The sequence below is a fragment of the Heloderma suspectum genome, chromosome 4 (assembly GCF_057233095.1).
Source record: "Heloderma suspectum isolate Gila_16-S chromosome 4, 16-S_ref, whole genome shotgun sequence".
NCBI classification, from domain to species: Eukaryota; Metazoa; Chordata; class Lepidosauria; order Squamata; family Helodermatidae; genus Heloderma; species Heloderma suspectum.
In genome coordinates, this window is record NC_139461.1 from 65648046 (window position 1) to 65665419 (window position 17374).

At 42.6% G+C, this 17374-nt stretch overlaps 1 protein-coding gene across 18 annotated transcripts in view; it reads left to right on the plus strand.

The window, feature by feature from the left end:
• The window catches only part of LOC146346954 (uncharacterized), a 71948-nt gene that overhangs the window by 21952 nt on the left and 32622 nt on the right, over positions 1–17374 (plus strand). For 11 of the 18 annotated variants that reach the window (XM_084849526.1, XM_084849515.1, XM_084849514.1 and 8 more), the window contains exon 1: positions 1–17374. This exon is cut by the window's right edge. The exons of the other annotated variants lie outside the window; for them this stretch is intronic. The gene's annotated coding sequence lies outside the window, so the exon portion shown is untranslated. 18 annotated transcript variants of the gene reach the window in all.

Below are 17374 nucleotides of genomic sequence, written 5' to 3' on the forward strand. Positions count from 1 at the left end.
TCCAACTGCAGTTTTTTCAGCAAAGCGGTTATACATTTAGACATCACACTTCCCCTTCTAAACTGAATTTTAACTTAAGATCATAACTTTTGATACGTTTTGAATTTCACATTAAAAATACAGCATTTTGCTCGTTGGCCCTCCTTATTCTTCTATTGGGGATATAGATAACTGTGTGGTCTACATGTACATGAAACAATACTGCAGCCATTTCATGTTGTAGCATTTACAGGTTATGAGGTGTGCAGAATAGATGACCTGCCAAAAGGACCACAGGTTCTTGTTTATTACCATGGAGCCATACCAATAGACTGTTGCTTTATAGATGCTACAAAAACAGAGTCACAGGAAGATTTTGCTATTCTGAGGGGTGCTGGAAAAAGCAAAAGACGCAGAATAACAATTATAAATAAATAACAAGCAAGTGAGGTAATTGTGATCTGATTATTGGGAAATGGCAGGAGCAGTCATCTCTGTGGCACCCCTCTCTGCATGCTAGAGCAGAGCAGGGATTTACTGGAACTCTGCAATAATCCTCTTATCCATTCCCAGGGGACAGTATGCAAGGAAAGAGTTGGAAGCCTCTGTGCCAGAATACTGTTCAGTTTCTGCAGTCTATGTCTTGTGTACTGATATAAAACGGTAGCCAAAGGAAAAATGGGAGTAGTACTCTACAAATGTGGACCGCAACAAAGACAATCCATCTTGGCCAGTGAGGAATCTTTGCCCCTAAGGAAGAGTGACAACCTCCAGCTGCAGTACCAGAGCTAGTAGCAAGTTGAAAGAGAGTGACTCTTTTGAATGAGCTGCCACAACAACCCGGCTGAGTGCAGCAGGGGGCCATAAGCAGCCTGAGTTGCTCGCCTCTGCACTTCTTCCAGCATAGTTGTTCAGCAAGGCTACCGAAAACAGGCCTATGACCAGATTGAAAAGTTCATAAATAATGGTTTTCATACATGCCTAGCGCTGGGCAGCAACCACCCATTCGACCGCCTTGTCCAGGAAGGAGATATTATCAACCAGCCAATGTTGATATAATTTTGGGTCCAGGGAAGGCTTCTTAAGGAGTGGCTTAACATCAGTCTCTTTCAAGGCAGCTGAAATCAGTCTTGAAAAGATGCATTCATAACCTTATACTCTGCACTCTGCATTTCAGCAAGCAGACCGCTGTTTTAATCCACATTATCAGGCTGCGATAACTAAAATCCATCCCACCAAAATAGGAATAGACAGTGTGCTGAATCAGCTCATTTATCTCCAGAACTGATGTCATCTAAGTCAGAGTGGATCAAGCAACTTTCTCCATCATAGCAGCCATTGAGAGGTCTCCACCTTCTCCACCAGTCAGGCTGAAGGAGGCTATGAGCAGCACCCAGAAGAATTATACTAGAAGGAACTGCAGTTGTGATAGCGGTTAGGTATTGCTTCTTGGACACTACTGTTGTCACATTATAGGTTCAGAAATGAGCTCTTGCACTTGATCAGATTCATGCAGAGTTGTCTGCCCCTGTGTTCAAGCTATCCCTCTAGCCACTTCAATGTCCTCAGCTCTCCATCAAACCAAGGAGCAAGGCAGGCTGTATTCAGAGGGAGAAAGCACTTGGGAGCACTTGTGTCAGCCACCGGTGTCATCTCTGTACCGAGAGTGTTCCTTGGGATTCAGTTCTCTTGGCCAGCCATGCCAGCCGAAAAGTTCTCAGTTGCTCTCCGGAATCCCTTGGATTCCATCAGTGTCTCAGAGAAACTATTCTAATGCGTCTGCTATCCCTGTGCAGGAAAAGGCTGCTGCAAGCCTTAATCTAACCAGAAAGTGATGTTGAGGTCACCAGGACTACAAGCCTGGGAGTCCTCAATGCTGATTCTTAGGGCACCTCTGTGAGCTCAGATGATGAGACTGAAGGGCAGCATCAGAATCCTAAACCTGGGGTCCCCAACATGGAGCCCATGGGCATCAGTGTGCCCAGGGCAACCTCTCCTAGTGCCCACCAGGCTCCCTGTCCCTCCTGATATTTATTCTTTATTTTTATATATATTAAAAATAATAAACTGGAAGGCTGGTATGCTCAGAGCAAAAGGCCAATGCCACCTTTATTTGGGTTCAAAAGAGTTGCTTTGTGTTTGCTCTGTTTTAAAACGATGGAGTAGTTGGTAAATTATCTTGGTATTTAGCTTAGGATAGTGCAGCCGATTTTATGAATAAGTGACAGAAAAGCTACCACTGAAATGCACAAAGAATTTAAGAGCAAGGGAGCTCCACCAAGAAGTGCCTTTCCTGCTTTTCTCAAATTCTAGCACAGAATCCTGTAGAGACTCACCCTGGGGAGGCCAGCAAAATGACCTGAGAACTCTGGATGCAGCGCACGGCCTCCTCAGAGTCTCCTTGCTCAACCCCCAATTCTAGGTTTAGGGCGGAAGGATGGAAGTGACCCTTCTGCCCCATCCCCTCCAGGCTGAGAGCTACTGTGGGGGCTTCTTGCGGGCTCAGGAGATAAATTGCATATATCTGCTTTAATTATGGCATAGGCCCTGTTGGGGTTCTCTTAACCAAAATTATAATGATTGTTCCTAAATTTGCATCTATACATATGAAATAGTAAATTCTAATTTATGGAAAGAGGACCCTTTTGTCCTCTTTTTGGGTGATGCATTTCCTCTTTGTTCATAGTTCATAAGTGGCCACCCTAGAAGATGAAGGCTGAGAGATGAGAGCACCAGCTAGACTTTGGAGGGGGCCCTCAACAAGAGTGCCCATGGTGGACCCCTCCTCCATTGGAGCCAGGGCAGGGTCAGCAATGTGCTATCTTTGAGCACTGGGGTCCCAGCATTTGCCTAAGGATGACACCAGCTCTGGGTGGCACCGTTCACCCTTGGCAAATGTGGATAAATTTTTTAATTTTAAGTTTTGAATTAAGGTGGCCAGATTTACATCTTCCTTGTTTTCTTGTTGTAATTTTGCACACCCCTTCTCAAACGATCTTCTCAAATGCAGTGTGTTCGTTTTAATTCACTTCCTCTGAGCCCAGTAGTTCCAGTCCTCCAACTGATGTGCTCGCTAACTTGTTAATGTGCTCAGGCAGAAGCAACTTCATTCAGAACCAAAAAAATCTTAATAATGATGAGAAAGCACACTGAACTGTAGCTGTAAATTCAACTAGTGTTGAATGTAATAATCACCAAAATGTGATTTACTGATCATACATACTAAAAGTGAATTCAAGTTGTCTATTGCCTATCAGTTTGGAATCAACAAACTGGGTCACCCAAATATAAGATGGTATTTTCTACATTCACATGAGACTCCCTGGGTACAAAGAAGTGTATAAGTCCCATATCCTTTGATTTTTTTCTCTTCTCTCTGTTTTTCTCTTCTTTCTCTTTCCCTTGTGGGGAGTGAGGGGGTGGGATTTCTGGGGTTGTCTTGAGGTTGGGTGTGTGTGGCCTTTTGAATGAGTTTGGTTTGTTCTTCCAATTAGGCTCTTTATTATTTGTGTATGTGTTAAGTATTGAAGGTGAGAGGGACGTGATTTCATACCCCCGGGTGAGAGGTGGGAGGGCAGTGTTAGGTGTGCATTCCAGGTGAGAGATGGGATGTTGGGCATGACCATGTTTTTATCCTGCTGAATGCTGTTGAGTTTGACGTTCTTTTTAGACAAAAGTCAGCATTATGTGTATTTGTTGTTCAGTCATTAAGTCGTGTCTGACTCTTCGTGACCCCATGGACCATAGCATGCCAGGCCTTCCTGTCCTCTGCTCTCTCCCGTAGTGTGCTCAAGTTCATATTCATTGCATCGGTGATGCTATCTAGCCATCTCATCCTCTGCCATCCCCTTCTCCTGTTGCCTTCAATCTTTCCCAGCATCAGTGACTTTTCCAGTGACTTTTCTCTTCGCATTTGGGGGGCAAAATCTTTGGGCTTCAGCTTCAGTATCTGTCCTTCCAATGAGTAGTCAGTATTTCCTTTAGGATGGACTGATTTGACCTCCTTGCAGTCCAGGGGACTCGTGAGAGTCTTCTCCAGCACCACAATTCGAAAGCATCAATTCTTCGGCGCTCAGCCTTCCTTATAATCCAGCTCTCACAGCCATAAGTTACTACTGGGAAAACTACAGCTTTGATTATGCAGACCTTTGTCGGCAAGGTGATGTCTCTGCTTCTTACTATGCTGTCTAGGTTTGCCATAGTTTTCCTCCCAAGGAGCAAGCGTCTTTTAATTTCATGGCTACAGTCACCGTCTGCGGTGATCTTGGAGCCCAAGAAAATAAAATCTGTCACTGCTTCCATTTCTTCCCCTTCTAGATGCCAGGACGTGATGGGGCCAGATGCCATGATCTTAGTTTTGTTAAAGTTGAGTTTCAAACCAGCTTTTGCGCTCTCCACTTTCACCCTCAACAAGAGGCTCTTGAGATCCTCTTCGCTTTCTGCCATTAGAATGGTATCATCTGCGTATCTGAGGTTGTTGATAATTCTCCCAGCAATCTTAATTCTGACCTGTGATTCATCCAACCCGGCGTTTCTCATGATGTACTCTGCATATAAGTTAAATAAGCAGGGCGACAATATGCAGCCTTGTCATACCCCTTTCCCAGTTTGGAACCGATCGGTTGTTCCATGTCCAGTTCTTACTGTTGCTTCTTGACCCTTGTACAGGTTTCTCAGGAGACAGGTAAGGTGGTCTGGTACTCCCATCTCTTTAAGAATTTGCCACAGTTTGTTGTGATCCACACAATCAAAGGCTTTAGCATAGTCAATGAAGCAGAAATAGACGTTTTTCTGGAATTCTTTTGCTTTCTCCATGATCCAGCGAATGTTGGCGATCTGATCTCTAGTTCCTCTGCCTCTTCGGAACCCAGCTTGTACTTCTGGTAGTTCTTGGTTCACATACTGCTGCAGGCTAGCTTGTAGGATTTTGAGCATCACCTTGCTGGCATGTGAAATGAGCGCAATTGTACGGTAGTTTGAACACTCTTTGGCATTGCCCTTCTTTGCAATTGGAATGTAAACTGACCTTTTCCAGTCTTATGGCCACTGTTGAGTTTCCAAATGTGTTGGCATATTGCGTGCAGCACTTTAACAGCATCATCTTTTAGGATCTTAAATAGCTCAGCTGGAATACTGTCATCTCTGCTAGCTTTGTTGTTAGTAACGCTTCCTAAGGCCCACTTGACTTCACGCTCTAGGATGTCCAGCTCAAGTTCAGTGACCGCACTATCATGGCTATCAGGGACATTCAGATCTTTCCTGTATAGTTCTTCTGTGTATTCTTTCCACCTCTTCTTAATCTCATCTGCGTCTGTTAGGTCCCTGCCTTCTTTGTCCTTTACCATGCCCGTCTTTGCACAAAACGTTCTCTTGATATCTCCAATTTTCTTGAAAAGATCTCTAGTCTTTCCCATTCTATTGTTTTCCTTGATTTCTTTGCATTGTTCATTTAAGAAGGCCTTCTTGTCTCTTCTCTGGAACTTTGCATTCAGTTGGATATGTCTTCCTCTTTCTCCTTTGCTTTTTTGCTTCCCTTCTTTCATCAGCGACTTGTAAAGCCTCATCAGACAGCCACTTAGCTTTCTTGCATTTCTTTTTCTTTGGGATGGATTGAGTTGCTGCCTCCTGAACAATGTTACGGACCTCCGTCCATAGGTCCTCAGGCACTCTGTCTATCAGGTCTAATCCCTGAAATCTATTCCTCACCTCCACTGTATATTCATAAAGAATATGATTGAGGTCATACCTGAATGGTTTAGTGGTTTTCCCTACGTTATTCAATTTCAGCTGAATTTTGCAACAAGAAGCTCATGATCTGAGCCACAGTCAGCTCCAGTCTTGCTTTTACTGACTGTATAGAGCTTCTCCATCTTTGGCTGCAAAGGACATAATCCATCTGATTTCGATATTGACCATCTGGTGATGTCCTTGTGTAGAGTCACCTCTTGTGCTGTTGGAAAAGAGTGTTTGCTATGTGTTCTCTTGACAGAACTCTATTAGCCTTTGTCCTGCTTCATTTTGTACACCAAGGCCATGCTTGCCTGTTATCCCGGTGATTTCTTGACTTCCTTCTTTAGCATTCCAATCCCCTATGATGAAGAGGACATCTTTTTTGGGTGTTAGTTCTAGAAGGTGTTGTAGGTCTTCATAGAACCGATCAACCTCAGCTTCTTTGGCATCAGTGGTTGAATGGTTTGCCTTGGATTCATCCTGAGATCATTCTGTCATTTTTGAGATTGTACCCCAGTACTGCTTTTCTCACCCTTTTATTGACTATGAGTGCTACTCCATTTCTTCTAAGGGATTCTTGCCCACAGTAGTAGATATAATGGTCACCTGTCTTAAATTCGCCCATGCTTGTCCATTTTAGTTCGCTGATTCCCAAGATGTCGATGTCCAATCTTGCCATCTCATGTTTGACCACCTCCAGCTTACCTTGATTCATTGATCTTACATTCCAGGTTCCTAAACGATATTGTTCTTTACAGCATCGGATTTTCTTTTCACCACCAGACACATCCACAGCTGAGTGTCCCTTCGGCTTTGGCCCAGCCGCTTCACTCTTTCTGGCGCTACTTGGAAATACCTTCTGCTCTTCCCCAGGAGTATATTGGACATCTTCCGACCTGAGGGGCTCATCTTCCGGTGTCATCTCTTTTAGGCTTGTGATACGTTCCATGGGGTTTTCTTGGCAAGAATACTGGAGTGGGTTTCCATTTCCTTCTCCAGTGGACCACATTTTGTCAGAACTCTCCGCCGTGACCTGTCCATGTGTAGGGGTGCCTATACATTATGTGTATAGGAGCGGTAATAACAGGGGGGGGGGCATGAGGAGATATGGTGCTGGCAGAGCAAATACCCATAGGAGGAGGGAGGGCAGGTGTCTTATACCTATACAGCCTTCTCGTTGCCCTGTCAGCCCAGGTACCTTGGGAAGCAGGGCAAGCCACTGGCAGAATCTTTGCCTGCTCCTTTGCAATGCCAGGTCAGTCCGGAATAAGATTGAAACCATCCATGATTTAATCTTGGATGAAAAGGCTGACCTGGTATGCATCACGGAGACTTGGCTGGGGGAGATAAGTGGGCCTGTATGGATACAGCTTCTCCTGGTCGGGTACTCCGTGGTAGAGCAGATAAGGAGAAGCGGACGGGGAGGTGACGTAGCAGTGGTCCATAAAGATAACGTTCCCCTGACCAGACTCACTGTGAAGAAACTGGCTCACATCGCATGTGTATACCTCAGTCTCGGGACTAGGGACAGATTGGGATTCTGTTAGTGTACCAGCCACCCCGCTACCTAACAGAGTCCCTAACTGAGCTCACAGACCAGGTCTCGGAGCTGGTGTTGGAGTCACCCAGGTTTTTAGTCCTGGGTAACTTCAACATCCCCCTCGGGTCCAGCTTGCCAGGTGCAGCTCAGGAGTTCATGGCGACCATGGCAACCATGGGCCTGTCCTGGGTGGTCAAGGGGCCGACATATGAAGGTGGTTACATGCTTGATTTGATCTTTTGTTCCAATCAAGAGAATGATCCAGTCAGGAGAATGATCCATGGCATGGGTGGAGGATTTATCTGTCTCCACATTGTCATGGATGGATCACTGTCTGGTCAGGGCTGGTATCACAGTACCGGTACTACTGCCACTGCAGGGATGGAGGACCAATTAACATGGTCTGTCCTGAAGGTTGATGGACACATTGCAATTCCAAAATGCCTTAGGGGGTTTCTTGGCTGGTGCTGCCACCAACTGTCAAGTCCCTGGTCTCCATGTGGAATGAAGATCTAACCAGGGTTCTTGACACGGTTGCTCCTAGACATCCTCTCCTACCCACTTCCAAACAAGCTCCATGGTTTACAGAAGAACTGAGGGACCTGAAGTGCAAGGATGGTGACTAGAGCACCAATTGTAAAAACTCGATTGAATCCAACAAGACACATCATAGGGATCATCTGAAGACCTATGGGGTGGTGATACATGCAGCAAAGAGAGCTTTCTACACATATCGCCTCTGCAAACTCGCTCCCAGCTGAGCTGTTCTGGGTGGTTAGTCAGCCCCACCTCGAATCCGATTTTAGACTCTTCAGTAGCTCGCTGTGACACCTTAAATTGTGTTTTTGCAGATAAAATGTCTCGGATATGAGCCCACTTGGACACTGTCATGAGGACAGAAATCAATAGTGGGGGGGGGGGGTCCAGCAAGTCTGCTTGCATGATTAAACTAAATCATTTTCAGCTTGTGACTCCTAATGATGTGGACAAGCTGCTTGGCTTGGTCAAAAAGACCACTTGCCCTCTCAATCCTTGCCCATCCTGGCTTGTAGTCCAGGGAGGGGAGATAGTAAAGCAATTTTTGCTGAATATTGCCTCTATAAGGGAAGGTAATTTTCCATCATGTCTGAGGGAGTTGGGGGTTGGGGGCATTGCTCTGCAGTGGTTCTGCTCCTTTCTCTCAGGACGGTTCAAGATGGTGTCACTCAGGGATAGCTGTTCCTCGAAAAAGGAACTATTATGTGGAGTCCCTCAGGGCTTCATCCTTTCCCTGATGCTGTTTAATATCTACAAGAAACCGCTGGGAGAGATCATCAGGAGGTTTGGGGCTGAGTGTTATCAGTTTGCTGATGACACCCAAATCTCTTTCTCCTGAACATCTTTATCCAAGGAAGGTATGACTCCTCTGAATGACTGCCTGAAGTTGGTAATGGGCTGGATGAGGGAGAACGAGCTGAAGTTGAATCCAGGCAAGACTGAGGTGCTCATCGTGAAGGGTCCTAATTCAGGTATTGAGGTATGTCAAGCAGTTCTGGATGGGGCTGCACTCCCCCTGAAGGAGCAAGTTCATAGCTTGGGGGTGCTTCTTGACCCGAGCCTGCTTCTGGCACCCCAGGTGGAGGCAATGGTGAGAAGTGCCTGTTATCAGCTTCGGCTGATATGCCAGCTACGCCCATTCCCAGAACACGTGGACCTGGGAGCGGTGGTGCACGTGCTGGTAACCTCTAGGCTTGATTTCTGCAATGTGCTGTAATTGAGGCTGCCTTTATATTTAGTTCGGAAACTTCTACTGGTACAAAATATGGCAGCCAGGGTGGTCTCTGGGACATCCCATGGAGACCATATTACACCGTTTTTAAAATCTTTACACTGGCTGCCAATTTGTTTCCGAGCAAAATATAAAGTGCTGGTTCTTACCTTTAAAGCTTTGCACTTAAACCCCAGACCTGTAGGCAAGCTAACAATAGCTTTACAGATGCTTAGAGATCCACAGTGCTCTCTGCTTTGGTTCATTATTAGTAGCAATCCCTTGCAGGTGGGCCTCTTGGCTTGTAAGATGAGTCAAAGGTCGATATGGCCGCCTCAGCACATTCCATGCTAATGAGGTCTGGAGCCGTTTATCTTATCAGAGCTAGGATGTGATAAGAAGTGACACTCTGAGAAATGAAGCACTATTTATCTTGAGCCACAGGTGTCCATGCTGAGAAAATTATGATGGTCTTGCTTCTGCCAGATATGTTACTAAGCACTGTTAGGCTATGCTGGAAAAGTTGTAGATTAACTAATTAATGCTTGCACCTGTCATACTACCTCACTGCTATGCCTGAATAACATGTGTGATATAAAAGTCATTTTGTGACAGAGTTCTTTGTTCAGAGCTGTTGTCTGATCCAATGATTGGGTATGCCTGTGTGCTGTGAGTACTCAATGAAGTCTCCTTGTAAGTAAACCTGGACCTGACTTATCACTTCCTTGGTGCCTCTAAACTCTGGAAGCCCACAGCCACGCATACACATGGTCTAAGTCCAAGATCAATAAATTGAAGCCCATCCCACCCACTCCAATGGCCTGACAAGGACTTGTGAGCTTGCAGGAAGTACAGAATATGGAAATGTATATTGAGGTGTGCTAATGACTGTCCTCTCTGACCATGCATATGCCCATCCACACATTCATAGATACACGCATCTAAGGGATCTTTTAACATCGGTCACACCAGACCTAAGCAGACTTGTCCCCAGTGAGCACATAACATATGCAGATCTATTTCAGAACAAGGAAGCTGAATGTATTCAGTAGCAATCAAAGTATCCACATGATTAACAACATGGAATTAGATCGTTGCACTAATCATAGTAAGGCACTTGTATACTGTCTAGAGGCTGTCTAGAGACAAACTGCTAAAAAACAAACTGCGACGGGACTACAGCTATAAGGACACAGCACTTTTGTTGTTCTCCTTAGAGGTCTTCTGTCAGTATCCACCCACTGTCTGTCTGTAGCTTGTTGTTGGTTATCTTGTCATCCACTGAAGGATGGTCCTGTGAACTTTGGCTCTTATACTCTCCCTCTTGTTAGTAATAGTGCCTTAGTTCTTAAACACATTCACCTTTGACTCGAATTTAGGCATTGGAATCAACTTTTTCAGTAATTTACTAATTCCTGACTCCTATATGAGTCTGCCACCATAGCTTTTGCTTTTCCCAAGTGTTTCTTAGCTGTTTTTATTGCTGATTATGCCTTAGCGTTACTTTGAGAATATGGGATTAACTCCCAGATAAAGGTATATTATAGGATTACAAGGTTAACCAGCTTCATATGGGTGTCCATTTCTATTTGATAAACTCCACTGAGCTGTCCATCTCCATCAAGCACATCACTGAATTCCCTTTCAATCATTTCTTCATTTCAGCTTCCTCCCTCTCCTGAGTCTTGAGTCACACCATGGTCAACTTGAGATATGTTCTGGAGTGACACTTTTCTCAGATTCATAGCTTAAAGTATGCCTAACAGTTGTACTGCTCTCTGGTCTGGCGAAGGCTGAAATTTCCACATTCTCATATCTCCTCCAAACGTGGTGCTGCCTCCTGAAGCGTGAAAATTACACATCCTTATGTGGGGCTTGGCGAAGGCTGAAATTTCCACAATCTCATAGCACTTCCAAACCTATGCCAAAGTGTTGTGCTAATTTGGTGCTTTTTCGTGCCACAAATCCCAAGTTTGGTGCTGCCGGCCCAATCATGTAAGGGATGTACCTGGATACCCTCCAAGGGAACCCTAATAAATACTTTTCAATAGTTTGTTCTCCTGTGGGGACACAATTCTCAACCATGAAAATGACACACCAGTAGGTGGGTCCTGCTGAATGCTAACCCCTGCACCCCCCCACACATTCTTGTCATTCCACCAAACCTATGCAAACATTTTATGGCAGTTTTATATTATTTTGTGACTCTTCCATAACACAAATAATATGATAAAGTACTGAAGACACTGTATAGAAAAAAATATCTTAATGTTGAATAAAACTATCAAGACATTTACAAATTGCAGTGAAGGTAAGGCTCCTGGAAACTGTCATGTTTAGACTGAACATTATATTTTACAGTGAAGAACCAGTTGAAAACATTATCTGCTCAGTAAACTGAATCTTACAATGGTCAGCTGCAGAAGGGTGCAGGCACAGACATCCGTTCTTTGTATGTTTTCTGTGTGCTATAAATTAGCAGGTTGCAAATAATTTCTTACATCATTGTATTCCTCTCATGCATCACCATCTCTCAGCAGTGTGCCTCATAATGCCCTATGGAATTCATCCTGAGAGATCTGCCCAAGATCTCAACAGCACCTCAAAGAGTATCGTTCACCTGACCTATTTTGACTTGGGTTGGTATGTTTCCAATCTTGACAGCACATTAGAATCATAGAATCATGGAATCATAGAATAATAGGGTTGGAAGGGGCCTACAAGACCATCGAGTCCAACCCCATTGAAGCAGATTCCTTTCATTAGGTTGGATACCTTCAACACAGAGGTGTGTTCCCCTCACAGGGGAGGGGTAGGCCATGGTCACACACCATTACGGTTTCATGGTCTTCTTCCACAAGACTTCTACTTAGGGAAGCAGGGTCTACATTTCTCTGGTGTGACTTCTTGCAGCCCCATCTCCAACCCAGACAAGTCTAGTCCTGGTAGAGGTACCAAAAGAATTGCCTGATTGTGCTCCTGTTGTTGCTCACTAAAATCACCTTCCACGCAATTCCATAGAAGTCAGCTTCTACAATATTCAAATAATCTTCTAAAAATATTGGCGGAAAGCTGGACCTCGATATCTCACAGCTTATTTGAACAATTCCATGTGGCAGCATTTTTTGGTTGTTTAGGGTCAGTGAAGCCAAAGCAAATGCCCATTTTTTTGTATGTTTGTGCCAACACACCCTTCTTCACAATATCTGCAGCGACATTTCCTACAATGCATCCATTAGTGTGGTCAACAAAGTTCTTACACATTTCACTGTCACTGTATGCCATGCAGAATATTTGTACAATTGCATCAAAACCACATGTATTCTCAACAAAGGTAGATTTATCATTCACTTTAATTGGCTTCATATTATCCCTATTCCCATTTTTTCAGAGGAGCAATAGTTTTATTTCTGCTAGAGAACTTTACTGATACAAAATGTAAAACTGGAAGCCACCTCCTCACCTGTCCACAGTGGATTTGTATACATGTACATTTATTCACAGGTAATGGAGTGTGCATGTGTTCATACACAATTTTTTTCTGGATGACAGCATACTATCCTTTTACTCATTAAGGGTCACTGAAGTGACAATACTGTGTCACTTAAATAGCAGCTGCATGGGGATATTTTATAACTATAACAAAGGATCTCCGCTTTCCAGGTTATGGTATGAGGAGAAGGTAACTTCCTTCTGTGTAACCCTATCCTTCTAAAAAGTGTATTTACCCAGGAGGTATATATAGCAAACATGGTCTTACCTTCTAAGAAATCCTTACAAATGGGATTTAGGGACAGACTTTGACTAGGCCATTCTAAAACATGGAATTGCTTCTTCCACAGCCAATCTTTTTTAGATCTGCTTGTATGTTTAGGATCATTGACTTGTTGCCTGACCCACTTTTGGTTCCACTTCAGCTCATGGACAGATGGCCTGACATTCTCCCCTAGAATCTTCTGATACACTGCAGAATTCATGCTTGTGCCAATGATGGCAAGCCGTCCAGATCCTGAGGCAGCAAAATGGGCCCAAACAATCACATTCCCACCACCATTCTTGACAGTTGGGATGAGGTTCTTCTGTTCGAACTCAGTGTCCATTTTTCACCAAGCAAAATGTTTCCCATTGAGGCTAAAAGTTCTGCTTTTGACTCGTCTGTCCAGAGAACATTGTTCCAGAAGTCTTGGAGATCACCTATGTGATCTTTAGTGAACTTCAGATGGGCAGCAATGTTCTTTTTAGGGAGCAGTGGTTTCTTCCTGGCTATCCTCCGATGAGGACCATTCTTGTTCAGTCTGTTTCTGATCGTTGAGTCATGAACACTCACATTAACCAAAGCGAGAGTGGCCTGCAGTCCTTGGACGTTACTCTGGGGTTCTTTTTCACTTCCTGGATGATACACCAGTTTGTTCTTGGAGAGGTTTGGGTAGGACAACCGCTCCTGTGTAGAGTGACTGTGGTCTTGAACTTTCTTCATTTGTAGACTGTCTGACAGTGGATTGTTGGAGCCCCAAATCCCTAGAAATGGTTTTGTAACACTTTCTAGACTGATGAACAGCAATAACTGCTTTTCTGAGGTCCTCAGAGATGTCTTTTGACCGTGGTATGATGTGTTTCCACATAACCTTATGGTGAAAACCAAACCCACAAAGTTTCTGATCCTTTTATAAGGTGGGGCCTCCCAAACTCACCCCTGAAGATCGACCTAATTATTTAAGCACTATTAAAACAGGTATTAGCATGCCTGGGCAGTGTATATTTATGGTGATAATGTGGCAGAAATGGGACTACCTGGGTGCAGCAATCAGTGTATCTGCCTTCCCTTGAACCTCAGGGGCAAAGAATTCAGTGGGTGTGCTGTGGCTCCTCCTATTGTTCTTTTCTTGGTTGTGCTGGGCCTCTGTAGGTGGAGACAACTTGTTTGTATCCCTAGATTGTAGGGATTTTGTTCCATAGATTTCAATGGATCTACTCTAAGCCTGATGTAGTTTGGATGCAACCCCATATTTTTTAACAATATTGAATATAACTTTGTGCTTTCCTCTTTTTTGGGTTGTTTCAACAGACAAGGAGTGCAGTTATTTAGATCTCTATCATAATGATTTGATAAATATCACAAAGATAACTAGTCTTCATTATATATCTTCTTTTAAATCTATTTTTATTTATTTTATCTTTATAAATGAAATAAACAATACCAAGAATACCAGCAACCTGATCAATACTACAATTTCCCAGCAACACAATATACTTATGAGGACACCACAATAACAAAAAGGAAAAGAAAAAAAGGAAAAGAAAAGAGGAAAAGAAGTAAAGAAAAAGAAAATAAATTTCTTTCCCTTTCCCTCCCCCTCCCCTTTAAAGGATTAAGTTTAAACTCCATTCCCCCCTAGCCTCCGATGCCATTCTATTTTAAAAACTATATCTATAACATTAACAGTCTTACAGTTTAATAAACAACCGTACATTTCAATATCATATCATCAATCTTATATCAAAGAAACAGGCCTACAGTTCATTCCCAGTAACCTATATTAATAAGAATGATGATGATTAAAAAGAAATATAGTGTTATATAATAATAAAACTTAAAATAAACCTTCAACGATCAGTAATATATTTTATACTAGATATATAAATGCATGTGCACAATACACCCTCCAACAATATATTTAAATACAGCATATCATATCTATTTTGGAATAAAGAAATAAAAAAGACAAGCAAGAAAAGAAGAAAGATGAAAGATGAAAGAGAATAAATGAATATATGTATAATCATTTATCTTCTAACCTAGCCTGGATCATATAGACTAAACATAAACAGTTAACAGAGCTTGTTTAAAGATTCCAGTTCATGGGGTTGTAACAGGACTCTCACGCATTTTTATGTTCAGCCATGCCTCCACCATTTCATGATTTATAAATTTATTTATCTGACCTTCAGACACAATTCAAAGTGTAGCAAGATATTTTAAGTAATACTGTAAGTTCTTTTGTTTTGCCATAGTTTTCACTTTGATGAATTGCCTTCTTTTATTCGCCACCTCTTTGATGTAGTCTGGAAATAACAACTTTATCTTGTTTCCAGGAAAGGCTTTCACCCTCTCTCGCCAAGCGCAGGATATAATTCTTTGTGGAGACTTTTGCAAATTGGACTATGATCATATAGTCAGTCCCTTTAGCATTTGGCACATGAAATGCCTGCTCAGTATCAAGTAAATAATCAGATGGGACAGGGAGTATCTCATGCAAAAGTTTATCCACAAAAATAGGCAATTTTACATCATTAGACAGATTTTTAATCCCAGTAATACGTACGTTGGATCTGTGCGTGAAGGCCTCCAGTTGAGAAATTCTGTCAGAGACATTTTTAAAACAAACTTGTGTCGTAGTTTCATTCCCTGCCACTTGGTCTTCTAGCTCATTAATTTTCGTCTCCATATTTTGCCAAGATGCATTAATTAGGTCCATAGCTCCTTGCAAGGCAGTGATGGAATTTTGGATTGAATCCAACCTTTTAGCTTGCTCTGTAAATTGCGAAGATAAAGTCGTCATCAGAGTAAATAATTCCCCTATATCTTCTGTTTTCAAAACTTTTGACACAGGAGGAATGGGGGAGTTGGCGGTGATGCTAGCCCCTTTCTTCTCCTCGGTATAACCATGTTACTCTTCAAACAGATCTTGCAGGTCCTCAGATGTTCTCAAATATTGTTAATATTTCTTAAATCATCCCTCAGAAGTTGTTGATATTTCTTAAAGCATATGTTACAGTGGAACACGTCAGCCCTGTTTTCTCCTATTAAATAGGCGTTTCAGAAGAGCTTTTTGCATTGGTAAAGCTCTGGGGAGATAATCCTGGAATCCAGCCCGCCCGCCCCCCCCCCCCGCTACCTCGTGGGGAGTACTTTTCTTCAAGATGTTATCGAGCTGCTGCCTTGCCTCCCCCTTTAATTCCAGGGGGAGATGAAAAGGTTTTTCAACCTTTTAAAAAGCTGTTTGAGAAAGCTCCCAAGGAGAACCCATGGGATGCTGCCAGGGTGACATTGGTTCCAACCGGAAGTCCCCTCTTCATTATATATCTTATGAACTCATCTTTCATATTCATACCCATATGTCTTTATAGTAACCCCCCCAGCCAATAATTCTGAAACTAATGCATCTTTTAGAACGTTTAAAAATGTATATTTTTCTAAGGAGTCTTCTAAAGAGAGAAAAATGTCTCCCTATCCACTTCCTCCACACCATGCATAATTTTGTGCACCTCTATCGTGTGTCCTCTGACTCATCTTTTCTCCATGCTAAGCAGTCCTAGCTGTTATAACATTCCCTAACAGGGATTTGCTCCAGACCCTTGATCAATTTACTTGCCCTTTTCTGCACTTTTACCAACTCTACAATATCTATTTTTAGGTGCAGTGACCAGAACTGTTCACAGTATTCCATATGTAGTCGCACCATAGATTTGTATAAGGGCAGTATGATATTGGCAGTTTTATTCTCATTTCCTTTCGTAATTATGCCGAACATGGAATTTGCCTTTTTGTCACAACACCCACATACTGGGTCGGTATTTTCATCGAGCTGTGCACCACAACTCCAAGATCTCTTTCTTGGTCAGTCACCATTAGCTCAGATCCCATCAGCTGATATTAGAAACTGGAGTTTTTTGCCCCAACATATATCACTTTCCACTTGCTTCCATTCAACTACAGTTGCCATTTTGATGTCCGTTCTCCCAGTTTGAGAGATCCTTTGCAATCCCTTTTTGTTTTAAACACCCTAAATAATTTGGTGTCATCAGCAAACTTGGCCACTTCACTGCTTGCTCTTAATTCCAGATCATTTATGAACAAGTTGAAAAGTATTGGTCCCAATACTGACCCCTGTGGGATCCCACTGATTACATCCATCCATTGGGAGAAATTACCATTTTTTCCAACACTTTGCTTTCTATTCATGTCTATTCTTTGTCTTTTTCATTTATTACATTTCTATATTGCTATATTTCTATACTGCATTTTATCATGGTTCGCAACATGATAAAACATACTAATCTCATCCAGGCCGTACTGGAAAGGATATAAGGCCCTGTTTTATTATTATTGTTGTTGTTGTTGTTGTTGTTGTTGTTATATTTATTTATATCCCACCTTTTCCCCAATACTGGGACTCAAGGTGGCTTTACAACATTAAAACTTGTACAGTTAAAACATATAAATAGAAATATACAAAAGTTACAAATATGATTAAATCATCAATAATATTAAAATTATATAAAATATCAGCATTTAAAAACAACAGGATAAACAATAGTACCACTCCATCATATTCTCACAGGTCCAGACTATCCATCCCCAAAGGCCTGCCGGAACA